Below are 16,156 nucleotides of genomic sequence, written 5' to 3' on the forward strand. Positions count from 1 at the left end.
ATGGTCCATCCTTTCATCACAGCTACGAACTTTGTCTCTGTAACTCCTTCCCTGGGTGTTTTGTTCCCAATTCTAAGAAGGTGCACAGTGTCCACACTTTGGTCTTCATTCTTCTTGAGTTTCATGCGTTTATCAAATTGTATCTTATATCTTGGGTATCCTAAGTTTTGGGCTAATATCCACTTATCAATGAATACATATTGTGTGAGTTCTTTTGTGATTGTGTTACTTCACTCAAGATGATGCCCTCCAGGTCCATCCATTTGGCTAGGAATTTCATAAATTCATTCTTTTTAATAGCTGAGTAGTACTCCATTGTGTAAATGTACCATAATTTCTGTATCCATTCCTCTGTTGAGGGACATCTGGGTTCTTTCCAGCTTCTGGCTATTATAAATAGGGCTGCTATGAACATAGTGGAGCATGTGTCCTTTTTACCGGTTGGGACATCTTCTGGATATATGCCCAGGAGAGGTATTGCTGGATCCTTCGGTAGTACTATGTCCAATTTTCTGAGGAACCGCCAGACTGATTTCCAGAGTGGTTGTACAAGCTTGCAATCCCACCAACAATGGAGGAGTGTTCCTCTTTCTCCACATCCTCGCCAGCATCTGCTGTCACCTGAATTTTTGATCTTAGCCATTCTGACTGGTGTGAGGTGGAATCTCAGGGTTGTTTTGATTTGCATTTCCCTGATGATTAAGGATGTTGAACATTTTTTCAGGTGTTTCTCTGCCATTCGGTATTCCTCAGGTGAGAATTCTTTGTTCAGTTCTGAGCCCCATTTTTTAATGGGGTTATTTGACTTTCTGGAGTCCACCTTCTTGAGTTCTTTATATATATATTGGATATTAGTCCCTTATCTGGTTTAGGATAGGTGAAGATCCTTTCCCAATCTGTTGGTGGTTTTTTTGTCTTATTGATGTTGTCTTTAGCCTTGCAGAAGCTTTGTAGTTTCATGAGGTCCCACTTGTCAATTCTCGATCTTACCGCACAAGCCATTACTGTTCTATTCAGGAATTTTTCCCCTGTGCCCATATCTTCAAGGCTTTTCCCCACTTTCTCCTCTATAAGTTTCAGTGTCTCTGGTTTTATGTGAAGTTCCTTGATCCACTTAGACTTGACCTTAGTACAAGGAGATAGGAATGGATCGATTCGCATTCTTCTACATGTTAACAACCAGTTGTGCCAGCACCATTTGTTGAAAATGCTGTCTTTCTTCCACTGGATGTTTTTAGCTCCCTTGTCGAAGATCAAGTGACCATAGGTGTGTGGGTTCATTTCTGGGTCTTCAATTCTATTCCATTGGTCTATTTGTCTGTCACTATACCAGTACCATGCAGTCTTTATCACAATTGCTCTGTAGTAGAGCTTTAGGTCTGGCATGGTGATTCCACCAGAGGTTCTTTTATCCTTGAGAAGAGTTTTTGCTATCCTAGGTTTTTTGTTATTCCAGATGAATTTGCAGATTGCACTTTCTAATTCGTTGAAGAATTGATTTGGAATTTTGATGGGGATTGCATTGAATCTGTAGATTGCTTTTGGCAAGATAGCCATTTTTACAATGTTGATCCTGCCAATCCATGAGCATGGGAGATCTTTCCATCTTCTGAGATCTTCTATAATTTCTTTCTTCAGAGACTTGAAGTTTTTATTATACAGATCTTTCACTTCCTTAGTTAGAGTCACGCCAAGATATTTTATATTATTTGTGACTATTGAGAAGGGTGTTGTTTCCCTAATTTCTTTCTCAGCCTGTTTATTCTTTGTGTAGAGAAAGGCCATTGATTTGTTTGAGTTAATTTTATATCCACTACTTCACCGAAGCTGTTTATCAGGCTTAGGAGTTCTCTGGTGGAATTTTTAGGGTCACTTATATATACTATCATATCATCTGCAAAAAGTGATATTTTGACTTCATCTTTTCCAATTTGTATCCCTTTGATCTCCTTTTGTTGTCGAATTGCTCTGGCTAGGACTTCAAGTACAATGTTGAATAGGTATGGAAAAAGTGGACAGCCTTGTCTAGTCCCTGATTTTAGAGGGATTGCTTCAAGCTTCTCACCATTTACTTTGATGTTGGCTACTGGTTTGCTGTAGATTGCCTTTATCCTGTTTAGGTATGGGCCTTGAATTCCTGATCTTTCCAAGACTTTTATCATGAATGGGTGTTGGATCTTGTCAAATGCTTTTAACGCATCTAACGAGATGACCATGTAGTTTTTGTCTTTGAGTTTGTTTATATACTGGATTACGTTGATGGATTTCCGTATATTGAACCATCCCTGCATCCCTGGGATGAAACCTACTTGGTCAGGATGGATGATTGTTTTGATGTGTTCTTGGATTCGGTTAGCAAGAACTTTATTGAGGATTTTTGCATCAATATTCATAAGGGATATTGGTCTGAAGTTTTCTATCTTTGTTGGGTCTTTTTGTGGTTTAGGTATCAGAGTAATTGTGGCTTCATAGAATGAGTTGGGTAGAGTACCTTCTGTTTCTATTTTGTGGAATAGTTTGTGAAGAACTGGGATTAGATCTTCTTTGAAGGTCTGATAGAACTCTGCACTAAACCCATCTGGTCCTGGGCTTTTTTTAGTTGGGAGACTATTAATGACTGCTTCTATTTCTTTGGGGGATATAGGGCTGTTTAGATCATTAACCTGATCTTGATTCAACTTTGGTACCTGGTATCTGTCTAGGAACTTCTCCATTTCATCCAGGTTCTCCAGTTTTGTTGAGTATAGCCTTTGGTAGAAGGATCTGATGGTGTTTTGGATGTCTTCAGGATCTGTTGTTATGTCTCCTTTTTCATTTCTGATTTTGTTAATTAGGATGCTTTCCCTGTGCCCTCTAGTGAGTCTGGCTAAGGGTTTATCTATCTTGTTGATTTTCTCAAAGAACCAGCTCCTTGATTGGTTGATTCTTTGAATAGATTTTCTTGTTTCCACTTGGTTGATTTCACCCTTGAGTTTGATTATTTCCTGCCGTCTACTCCTCTTGGGTGAATTTGCTTCCTTTTGTTCTAGTGCTTTTAGGTGTGTTGTCAAGCTGCTAATGTGTGCTCTCTCTAGTTTCCTTTTGGAGGCACTCAGAGCTATGAGTTTTCCTCTTAGAAATGCTTTCATTGCGTCCCATAAGTTTGGGTATGTTGTGGCTTCATTTTCATTGAACTCTAAAAAGTCCTTAATTTCTTTCTTTATTCCTTCCTTGACCAAGGTATCATTGAGAAGAGTGTTGTTCAGTTTCCACGTGAAGGTTGGCTTTCTATTATTTATTTTGTTATTGAAGATCAGCCTTAGTCCATGGTGATCTGATAGGATGCATGGGACAATTTCAATATTTTTGTATCTGTTGAGGCCTGTTTTGTGACCAATTATATGTTCAATTTTGGAGAAGGTACCATGAGGTGCTGAGAAGAAGGTATATCCTTTTGTTTTATGATTGAATGTTCTGTAGATTTCTGCCAGATCCATTTGATTCATAATTTCTCTTAGTTTCTCTGTGTCCCTGTTTAGTTTCTGTTTCCATGATCTGTCCATTGGTGAAAGTGGTGTGTTGAAGTCTCCCACTATTATTGTATGAGGTGCAATGTGTGCTTTGAGATTTACTAAAGTTTCTTTAATGAATGTGGCTGCCTTTGTATTTGGAGCATAGATATTCAGGAATGATAGTTCCTCTTGGAGGATTTTACCTTTGATGAGTATGAAGTGTCCCTCCCTGTCTTTTTTAATGACTTTGGGTTGGAAGTCAATCTTATCAGATATTAGAATGGCTACTCCAGCTTGTTTCTTCATACCATTTGCTTGGAAAATTGTTTTCCAGCCTTTCATTCTGAGGTAGTGTCTATCTTTTTCTCTGAGATGAGTTTCCTGTAAGCAGCAAAATGTTGGGTCTTGTTTGTGTAGCCAGTTTGTTAGTCTATGTCTTTTTATCGGGGAGTTGCGTCCATTGATATTAAGAGAAATTAAGGAAAAGTAATTGTTGTTTCCTGTTATTTTTGTTGTTGAAGTTGGCATTCTCTTTTTGTGGCTGTCTTCTTTCAGGTTTGTTGAGGGATTACCTTCTTGTTGTTTCTAGGGCATGGATCCTGTCCTTGTATTGTTTTTTTTCTGTTATTATCCTTTGAAGGGCTGGATTCGTGGAGAGATAATGTGTGAATTTGGTTTTGTCGTGGAATACTTTGGTTTCTCCATCTATGTTAATTGAGAGTTTGGCTGGGTATAGTAGCCTGGGCTGGAATTTGTGTTCTTTTAGTGTCTGTATAACATCCGTCCAGGATCTTCTGGCTTTCATAGTCTCTGGTGAAAAATCTGGTGTAATTCTGATAGGCTTGCCTTTATATGTTACTTGGCCTTTTTCTCTTACTGCTTTTAGTATTCTATCTTTATTTAGAGCATTTGTTGTTCTGATTATTATGTGTCGGGAGGTATTTCTTTTCTGTCCAGTCTATTTGGAGTTCTGTAGGCTTCTTGTATGTTCATGGGCATCTCTTTCTTTAGATTTGGGAAGTTTTCTTCTATAATTTTGTTGAAGATGTTTGCTGGTCCTTTGAGTTGAAAATCTTCATTCTCATCCACTCCTATTATCCGTAGGTTTGATCTTCTCATTGTGTCCTGTATTTCTTGGATGTTTTGAGTTAGGATCTTTTTGCATTTTACATTTTCCTTGATTGTTGTGCCGATGTTCTCTATGGAATCTTCTGCACCTGAGATTCTCTCTTCCATCTCTTGTATTCTGTTGCTGATGCTCGTATCTATGGTTCCAGATTTCTTTCCTAGGGTTTCTATCTCCAGTGTTGCCTCATTTTGGGTTTTCTTTATTGTGTCTACTTCCCTTTTTAGGTCTAGTATGGTTTTGTTCATTTCCATCATCTGTTTGGATGTGTTTTCCTGTTTTTCATTAAGGACTTCTACCTGTTTGATTATGTTATCCTGTTTTTCTTTAAGGATTTGTAACTCTTTAGCAGTGTTCTCCTGCAATTCTTTAAGGGATTTTTGTGCTTCCTCTTTAGTGTCCTCTGCCTGTTTAGCAGTGTTCTCCTGTATTTCTTTAAGTGTGTTATTAAAGTCCTTCTTGAAGTCCTCTACCATCATCAGGAGATATGCTTTTAGATCCGTGTCTAGCTTTTCCGGTGTGTTGGGGTGCCCTGGACTGGGCGAAGTGGGGCTGCTGGGTTCTGATGATGGTGAGTGGTCTTGGTTTCTGTTAGTAAGATTATTACGTTTACCTTTCGCCATCTGGTAATCTCTGGGGTTAGTTGTTATCGTTGTCACTGTTTAAAGATTGGAGCAGAAGCTGTGTTCCACTCACCAGCAGTTTCTAAATCCTGCGGCGGGGGTCATGGGTAGCTGACGGTACCCTGGTGCTGGTCCAGCCGGAAGAGGCCTGTGGTCCTACTCAGGCCGGTTTTCTGCTTCCCTAACTAATGCAGTCTCTGGTCCCGAGCACAATTGGATTGGAGCAGAAGCTGTGTTCCACTCACCAGAAGTCTTAAGACCCTGTGGCGGGTGTTGTGGGTAGCTGGCGAGTGTCAGCCAACCCTGCGCCCCAGCTGCCCAGGTGCTTTTCTGACCGGAAGAGGCTTGTGGCCCTATGTAGGCCGGGTTTCTCTCTCCCCAACCAGAGCAGTCTCAGGTCCCGCGTGATTGGACTGGAGCAGAAGCTGTGTTCCACTCACCAGCAGTCCCAAAATCCTGCGGCGGGGGTCGTGGGTAGCTGGCGGGTGTCAGGCAACCCTGCGCTCCAGCTACCCCCGCGCTGATCTGGCCGGATGAGGCCTGTGGCCCTACTCAGACCGGTTTCTGCTTCCCTAACTAATGCAGTCTCAGGTCCCGCGCGCAATTGGATTGGAGCAGAAGCTGTGCTCCACTCACCAGAAGTCTTAAGATCCTGTGTAGGGTGTTGTGGGTAGCTGGCGAGTGTCAGCCGACCCTGCGACCCAGCTGCCCCGGTGCTTTTCTCATGTTCTATGAATCTTAAAGACACTATATGGTATGGGGTAAAGGAAGGTATTTAGATTGAATTTTATTTAGAAAATGAGTCAAATGTACGGTTTCATTTGCATTTGCAATTCCAAATTTTAGTTTGCATTTACAGAAAACATTAAAAAATTAACTGAGTGTAACAGTTCTCATAACTGTAAAATGTTTTGAATGTATAATAAAATTATGTTTATTTCCTACTACTCTGCAATCCTGTGATTGAGACTGTCTTGTATTTTTGTTAATTTCTCTCTTTCCACTGAAGTATTATGGATTGTTATACATACATTTAATGTGACAAATAACCATAGTTGGGCAAACGACTTCATTGAGACACACCCAGTCAACACATAAAGCATACATTTGTGTGTGTCTATGGATTTCCTGGGAATAAATTGCTTCTGGGCTCTAAGTGGGAAGGAAACACTTTTGTTGGTGTATTATGCTAGCAAAAAGATGGATCTATCTTCGTCTTTCTTCTTTATAAGAATGTATTAGTGAGGAGCAAACTTCCAAATTATTTAATGCCCCTCAACCAAAGAATGGATAAAGAAAATGTGGTACATCTACACAATGGAATATTATCCAGCTATTAAAAGCAAAGACATCCTGAATTTTGCAGGAAAATGGATGAAACTTGAGAATATCATCTTGAGTGAGGTAACCCAATGCTCAAAGGACATGCATAGTGTGTACTCACTTATAAGTGAGTACCATGTTACACTCCACAGACCCAAAGAAGCAAACAAGAAGGAGGTCCCAAGCAAGAAAGTTTAATCTCACTTAGAAGCAGTAATAAATTAGTCATTTAAGGCAAATGAATGGGGGGAACTGGGAGAGATCCAGGATGGGGAAGGGGGTGAGAGGTTCAGTAACAGGTGCAGGGAAGGACAGGAGAGATGGCTAAATGGCCATGAAAATGAATGGAAATCTGCAATGGATGTGTGTGTGTGTGTGTGTGTGTGTGTGTGTGTGTGTGTGTGTGTATGAGTAGGTGGTGATCATGTCCAGGATGAGACAGGCCTAGGATAAGGGAGATATCCAGGAATCAATAGGGGTGAACTTAGCTGTGAGTCAGTACACTGGGGATATGGAACTTGAAGAGATCACCTCCTGTGGGTAGGCTGGAACCTCAGTGGAGGCAATATAGGGCCCAACCTACACAAAAAATTTTGACCCCCAAATGTATCCTGTATAGAAGAAATGCAAGATGAAGATGGAGCAGAGACTGCAGGAAAAACTTCAGACATATCCTGTGGGAAAGTACCAATCCCTATCACAATGATATGTTGTTATGATTTCAGACAGGAGGATGTCGGCCTCTGAGAGGTTCACCCAGCTACTCATACAGACACATACAGATACCCATAGTCAAACAGTGGATGGAGCTTGGTGACTTTTTTGGAAAATAGGAAGAAGGGTCCTAAAGGGGGTAGGAAATCCACAGGAAAACCAACAGAATCAGCTAACCTGGGCCCTTGGGCCTCTCAGAATCTGAACTACCAAGCAAAAGACATACATGGGCTGGACCTAGGCTTCCAAGCACATATGTAGCAGATGTCAGCTTGGCCATCTAGTGGCTCCCTAACCATTGAAATAGAGGCTGCCAAAACATTTGCCTGCATGTAGGATGCATATATTTTCATCTAGTGGATGATTGACACCTTTATTAGGTCATGTCAGCAGTAGAGACTAAAGTGGGCAAGAATAAAACAGGTGGACTGAAACTTCACAACCACTCAGCACAAAAGGGATGTTTTATTTCCTCTAAGCTACATTTGAGCCTTTATGGTAGTGAAAAATTATGACTAATACACTTTATTTTTTATTACATGTTTTCTTCACTTACATTTCAAATGCCATCCCCTTACTAGTTACCTCTCTGAAAATCCCATATAACTTCCCCAACCCCTGCTCCCCAGCTCACCTACTCCTACTTCCTGGCCCTGGCATTCCGCTATACTGGGGCATAGAATCTTCACAAGACCAAGGACCTCTTCTCCCATTGATGACCGACTAGGCGATCCTCTGCATATGCAGCTAGAGACATGAGCTCTGGGGGTACCTGTTAGTTTATATTGTTGTTCCTCCTATAGGGTTGCAGACGCCTTCAACTCCTTGAGTGCTTTCTCAAGCTCCTCCATTGGGGCCTGTGTTCCATCCAATAGATGGCATCATCCTGAGTGAGGTAACTCAATCACAAAGGAACTTACACAATACGTACTCACTGATAAGTGGATATTAGCCCAGAAATTTAGGATACCCAAGATATAAGATACAATTCGCTAAACGCATGAAACTGAAGAAGAATGAAGACCAAAGTGTGGACACTATGCCCCTTCTTAGAATTGGGAACAAAACACCAAGGAGTTACAGAGACAAAGTTTGGAGCTGTGACGAAAGGATGGACCATCTAGACACTGCCATATCCAGGGATCCATCCCATAATCCGCTTCCAAACGCTGACACCATGGCATACACTAGCAAGATTTTGCTGAAAGGACCCAGATATAGCTGTCTTTTGTGAGACTATGCCGGGGCCTAACAAACACAGAAGTGGATGCTCACAGTCGGCTATTGGATGGAACATAGGTCCCCCAATGCAGGAGCTAGAGATATTACCCAAGGAGCTAAAGGGATCTGCAATCTTATAGGTGGAACAAAATTATGTACTAACCAGTACCCCGGAGCTCTTAACTCTAGCTGCATATATATCAAAAGATGGCCTAGTCGGCCATCACTGGAAAGAGAGGCCTATTGGACTTGCAAACTTTATATGCCCCAGTACAGGGGAATGCCAGGGCCAAAAAGTGGGAGTGGGTGGGTAGGGGAGTGGTGGGGGAAGGGTATGGGGGATTTTTGGGATAGCATTGGAAATGTAAATGAAGAAAATACCCAATTAAAAAAAAAAGAAGAAGTTATGGACTAAATGGATTTAACAGATATCTATTGAACATTTCATCCTAAATCAAAACAATATAGTTTCTTCTCAGCACCTCATGGTTCCTTCTCCAAAATTGACCATATAATTGTTCAAACATCAGACCTCAACAGATATAAGATTGAAATAATCCCATGGCTCTTATCAGATCACTACAGATTAAGACTGGTCTCCATTAGCAACAAAAACAAGAGAAATCACACACACACACACACACACACACACACGGAAGCTAAACAACCCTCTACTCAAAGATATCTTAGTCAAGGAAGAAATAAAGAAATTAAAAACGTCTTAGAATTAAATGAAAATGAAGGTTCAACATGCCCAAACTTATGGGACACAATGAAAGCAGTGACAAAAGGAAAACATAGCTCTGAGTGCTTCCAAAAGGAAACTGGAGAGAGCATACACTAGCATCTTAAAAGCACAACTTGTCAACGCTCTAGAACAAAAAGAAGCAAATGTACCCAAGAGGATTAGAAGTCAGGAAATAATCAAACTCAGGGCTTAAATCAACCAAGAAGAAACAAAATGAACTACACAAAGAATCAACAAAACCAGAAACTGGTTCTTTGAGAAAATCAACAATAGATAAACCTTTTGCCAGACTAACCTGAGTGCACAGGGACAGTATTCAAATTAACACAATCTGAAATGAAAAGGGGGACATAAAAACAGAAACTGAAGAAGTCTAAAACATTTTTCAGATCCTGCTACAAAAGCCTATATTCAACAAAACTGGAAAAAGCATTTGACAAAATTCAATATCCCTTCATGTTAAAAATCTTGGACAATTCAGGAATTCAAGGCCCAGACCCAAACATAGTAAAAGCAATACACAGAAAACCACTAGCCAACATTAATCTAAAGGGAGAGAAACTTGAAGAAATCCCAATAGAATCAGGGCTAGACCTCTCTCTCCCTATATTCCATAGAGTACTTGAATTTCTAGCTATAGCAATAAGACAGAAAAGGAGGTCAAAGAGATACAAAATGGAAATCGATACAAAATGGATTTAGTGAAAAAGACCTTGGTTTCCCATTAAATTTAACTACAAATCTCCTGGTGTCCAACATGGTTTGGCTCTTAGTAGTGTCTTTTTAAAAGTCCTATTACCTTTTTTGTTAACCACCCAAACAAATGAGTTTAGAGACTGTAAATGAACACAATAAACTTTCTCCTCCCTCCAATTAAATACTAAAAACGACCAGAAGCAGCAAAGAAAGGGTTCTGAACTAGCAGTGGAGGAGCAGGCAAATAGGAATTATCATGACATTAGAACTAAGAGACTAGAGGTCCTTTTTTTAAGTGCACGTTACTTCATGGCAAGATACCTAGTAAAGTCACCATGGGCTCCTTACTTTTCCTCACTGTAGTCTGATCAGATGGGAATGAAAATATCATATGCTTTGAAGTATAAAGCTTTGAAGTTATAAAGTACTAAGTATATTGATTTTTCCCATTGCTCACAGTCGCATTTCACTCTCCATTGCCTCTTTCTCCTGTGAACTGTAAGTCATCTTCTCAATAAATCTCTCTCCCGCCTTTATTGTTTTGTTTCCTTGTTTGTTCGATTGTTTGCTTTGTTGTTGTTGTTGTTGGGGAGTTCACTAGGTATAACACATGGTTGTTGTGGATAGCCCTGGGGCTAATTATATTTGATGTTAATTCTGTTCTCCTGTGATTGGCTGTGAACAAGGAATGAGTCAGCACTCAGGTGATTTCCTGTAAAACTGCTTCCCACCTTAATTTGCAAAATAAATGAGAGCTGAAGATTGGGCAGATAAAAGGAAAGGTGGAGTGGAAGGTGAGGAAGAGAGAGAGAGAAAGGTGGAATGGAAGAGGGACAAAAGCAGAGCAGAAGCACATGGCCTGGAGAAACAGCAAGTTCTAAGGGGTCTCATAAGCTGTGGAAGATGGTAGTATAGTGGTAGCTCTGCCCAATCTAGGTGTGTAGCATGTAATCATACTAACTGTGTTGTGTTTTCATTGCTGGGGCATATTTGGGAAGAGATTTTTTTTTATGTTTTTTTTTTATTAGGTATTTTCCTCAATTACATTTCCAATGCTATCCAAAAAGTCCCCAATACACTCCCCCCCAGTCCCCCCACCCCCACCCCTTGGCCCTGGCATTCCCCTGTACTGGGGCATATAAAGTTGGCAAGTCCAATGGGCCTTTCTTTCCAGTGATGGCCGACTAGGCCATCTTTTGATACAAATGCAGCTAGAGTCAAGAGCTCCGGGGTACTGGTTAGTTCATAATAATGTTCCACCTATGGGGTTGCAGTTCCCTTTAGCTCCTTGGGTACTTTCTCTAGCTCCTCCATTGGGGGCCCTGTGATCAATCCAATAGCTGACTGTGAGCATCCACTTCTGTGTTTGCTAGGCCCCGGCATTGTCTCACAAGAGACAGCTATATCTGGGTCCTTTCAGCAAAATCTTGCTAGTGTATGCAATGGTGTCAGGGTTTGGAAGCTGCTTATGGGATGGATCCCTGGATATGGCAGTCTTTAGATGGTCCATCCTTTCTTCACAGCTCCAAACTTTATCTCTGTAACTCTTTCCATGGGTGTTTTGTTTTGGGAAGAGATTTACCTCAACACAAGGTCATTTATATGAAGTGATCAGAGGAACAAGACAAATAACCCGTGGATAAACCTTTGAAGAAAACGACTATCCCTGCTCCAGTAGCTATCCAATGTCAATGTACAGAGAGCCGTTGTTTTATAAGACCCTCTCTCATCTATGACTGAATGGAAACAAACTCAGTCTTGCAAACTTATGTTCATTTCTTCACATGGAAAAGAATAGCAAGGCTGAGCTGAGTGTTCATATTCATTCAAGTCAGTTAAGTTCTTAAAACATCAGATAAAGGGCTGCTAAAACACTTCTTTTTGGAGATAGGCCTTTGTAAATAGAACAGCCTTCACATTTAAATTTCAAATGGCTGCTCCTTCAGCAGCAACAACTACTTCTGGAGCCCTGGTAATCTAATTCTGCTTCTAAAACTTCACTAGGCATATCTTTTAGAGCAGTTGAATGTCAGGTTTGAAAGTGTGACAGTCTCTTCAGAGACTGACTCGCTTTGATATTTTTATCCTGGAAATTCCTCAAATCAAATGTAGGATTCATAGTCTAATACTGTATCTCTTAGAGCCATTGATGGTGAAGCCATGCTATTTGAATTTGTTATTCTTGGTATCATGTGGCCCATTTGTAGACAAAAATTGACTATGATGTTTTGACTTTTTAAGTTGATGGATATTTTTGTACTTGGCCAACCTAAGTACTATCTACCAAGCTTCATTATACAGGAGAAGACTTTGAACTCTGATTTCTCTACTTTAAATAGTAACTTGTTGTGCATATATATATATATGTGCATATATATATATATATATGTGCATATATATGTGCATATATATATATATATATATGTTGTACTGGCTATTTTTGTGTCAACTTGACACAGCTGAGTTATCACAAAGAAAGGAGCTTCAGTTGAGGAAATGCCTCCATGAGATCCAACTGTAAGGCATTTTCTCAATTAGTGATCAAGGGGGAAAGGCCCCTTGTGGGTGGGACCATCCCTGGGCTGGTAGTCTTGGGTTCTATAAGAGAGTAGGCTGAGCAAGCCAGGGGAGGCAAGCCAGTAAACAACATCCCTCCATGGCTTCTGCATCAGCTCCTGCTTTCTGACCTGTTTGAGTTCCAGTCCTGACTTCCTTTGGTGATGAACAGCAGCATGGAAGTGTAAGCTGAATAAACCCTTTCCTCCCCAACTTGCTTCTTGGTCATGATGTTTGTGCAGGAATAGAAACCCTGACTAAGACATAATTATATATATACATAATTACATATTTTCCTCAATGACGTTTCCAATGCTATCACAAAAGTCCCCCATACTCCCCCCCCCACTTCCCTACCCACCCATTCCCATTATTTTGGCTCTGGCGTTCCCCTGTACTGGGGCATATAAAGTTTGCATGTCCAATGGGTCTCTCTTTCCAGTGATGGCCGATTAGCCCATCGTTTGATACATATGTAGTTAAAGTCAAGAGCTCCAGGGTACTGGTTAGTTCATAATGTTGCACCTACAGGGTTGCAGGTCTCTTTAGCTCCTTGGATACTTTCTCTAGCTCCTCCATTGGGGGCCCTGTGATCTATCCAATAGCTGGCTGTGAGCATCCACTTATGTATTTGCTAGGCCCTGGCCTAGTATTACAAGAGACAGCTATATCAGGGTTCTTGCAGCAAATGCTTGCTAGTGTATGCAATGCTGTCATTGTTTGGAGGCTAATTATGGGATGGATTCCTGGATATGGCAGTCTCTAGATGGTTCATCCTTTTGGCTCAGCTCCAAACTCTGTCTCTGTAATCCTTTCATGGGTGATTGTTTCCAATTCTAAGAAGGGGGAAAGTGTTCACACTTTGGTCTTCGCTCTTCTTCAGTTTCATGTGTTTTGCAAATTGTATCTAATATCTAGCTATACTAAGTTTCTGGGCAAATATCCACTTATCAGTGAGTACATATCATTTGAGTTCTTTTGTGATTGAGTTACCTCACTCAGGATGATGCCCTCTGGTCCAAGCATTTGTCTAGGAATTTCATAAATTCATTTTTTTAATAGCTGGGTAGTACTCCATTGTGTAAATCTACCACACTTTTTGTATCCATTCCTCTGTTGAGGGGCATCTGGGTTCTTTCCAGCTTCTGGCTATTATCAATAAGGCTGCTATGAACATAGTGGAGCATGTGTCCTTCTTACCGGTTGGGACATCTTCTGGATATTTGCCCAGGAGAGGTATTGCAGGATCCTTCCGTAGTACTATGTCCAATTTTCTGAGGAACCACCAGACTGATTTCCAGAGTGGTTGTACAAGCTTGCAATCCCACCAACAATGGAGGAGTGTTCCTCTTTCTTCACATCCTCGCCAGCATCTGTCGTCACCTGAATTTTTCATCTTAGGCATTCTGACTGGTGTGAGATGGAATGTATGGGTTGTTTTGATTTGTATTTCTCTGATGATTAAGGATGTTGAACATTTTTTCAGGTGCTTCTCAGCCATTCGGTATTCCTCAGGTGAGAATTCTTTGTTTAGCTCTGAGCCCCACTGAGAGTGGACAGCCTTGTCTAGTCCCTGATGTTAGTGGGATTGCTTCAAGCTTCTCACCATTTATTTTGATGTTGGCTACTGGTTTTCTGTATATTGCTTTTATCATGTATAGGAATGGGCCTTGAATTCCTGATCTTTCCAAGACTTTTATCATGAATGGGTGTTGGATTTGTCAAATGCTTTGTCAGCATCTAACGAGATGATCATGTGTTTTTTGTCTTTGAGTTTGTTTATATACTGGATTACGTTGATGGATTTCTGTATATTGAGCCATCCCTGCATCCCTGGGATGAAACCTACTTGGTCAGGATGGATGATTGTTTTGATGTGTTCTTGGATTCTGTTAGCAAGAACTTTATTGAGGATTTTTGCATCGATATTCATAAGGGATATTGGTCTGAAATTCTCTATCTTTGTTGGATCTGTTTGTGGTTTAGATATCAGGGTAATTGTGGCTTCATAGAATGAGTTGGATATAGTACCTTCTGTTTCTATTTTGTGGAATAGTTTGTGAAGTACTGAGATTAGATCTTCTTTGAAGGTCTGATAGAACTCTGCACTAAAGCCATCTGGTCCTGGGCTTTTTTTGGTTGGGAGTATTAATGACTGCTTCTATTTTTTGGGGGGATATAGGGCTGTTTAGATCATTAACCTGATCTTGATTCAACTTTGGTATCTGGTATCTGTCTAGAAACTTGTCCATTTCATCCAGGTTCTCCAGTTTTGTTGATTATAGCCTTTTGTAGAAGGATCTGATGGTGTTATGGATTTTTTCAGGATCTGTTGTTATGTCTCCCTTTTCATTTCTAATTTTGTTAATTAGAATGCTTTCCCTGTGCCCTCTAGTGAGTCTGGCTAAGGGTTTATCTATATTGTTGATTTTCTCAAAGAACCAGCTCCTTGTTTGGTTGATTGTATGAAGAGCTCTTGTTTCCACTTGGTTGATTTCGTCCCTGAGTTTGATTATTTCCTGCTGTCTACTCCTCTTGGGTGATTTTGCTTCCTTTTGTTCTAGAGCTTTTAGGTGTGTTGTCAGGCTGGTAATGTGTGCTCTCTCTAGTTTCTTTTTGGAGGCACTCAGAGCTATGAGTTTTCCTCTTAGAAATGTTTTCATTGTGTCCCATAAGTTTGGGTATGTTGTGGCTTCATTTTCATTGAACTCTAAAAAGTCCTTAATTTCTTTCTTTATTCCTTCCTTGACCAAGGTATCATTGAGAAGAGTGTTGTTCAGTTTCCATGTGAAGGTTGGCTTTCTATTATTTATTTTGTTCTTGAAGATCAGCCTTAGTCCATGGTGATCTGATAGGATGCATTGGACAATTTCAATATTTTTGTATCTGTTGAGGCTTGTTTTGTGACCAATATGTGGTCAGTTTTGGAGAAGGTACTATGAGGTGCTGAGAAGAAGGTATATCCCTTTTTTTAGGATAAAATGTTCTGTAGATATCTGTCAGATCCATTTGTTTCATAACTTCCGTTTGTTTCACTGTGTCCCTGTTTAGTTTCTCTTTCCATGTTCTGTCCATTGGTGAAAGTGATGTGTTGAATTCTCTCACTATTATTGTGTGAGGTGCAATGTGTGCTTTGAGCTTTACTAAAGTTTCTTTAATGAATGTGGCTGCCCTTGTATTTGGAGCATAGATATTCAGAATTGAGAGTTCCTTTTGGAGGATTTTTCCTTTGATGGATATGAAGTGCCCCTCCTTGTCTTTTTTGATGACTTTGGGTTGGAAGTCAATCTTATTAGATATTAGAATGGCTACTCCAGCTTATTTCTTCATACTGTTTGCTTGGAAAATTGTTTTCCAGCCTTTCATTCTGAGGTAGTGTCTGTCTTTTTCTCTGAGATGAGTTTCCTGTAAGCAGCAAAATGTTGGGTCTTGTTTGTTTAGCCAGTTTGTTAGTGTATGTCTTTTTATTGGGGAGTTGAGTCCATTGATTTTAAGAGATATTCAGGAAAAGTAATTGTTTCTTCCTGTTATTTTTGTTGTCTCCCCTCCCCCAGCCTGAAACCTGCTTGCTCAGTGGTGGAGCTTCCTGCTCATTCGTTCTTCCACGCTCACTGCTGGACTGTGCCACTTTGCTGTTTGGAGCCACACTAGTGCTTAC

Source organism: Mus caroli, unplaced genomic scaffold (assembly GCF_978045245.1).
Source record: "Mus caroli unplaced genomic scaffold, Mus_caroli_1 scaffold_18, whole genome shotgun sequence".
NCBI lineage: Eukaryota > Metazoa > Chordata > Mammalia > Rodentia > Muridae > Mus > Mus caroli.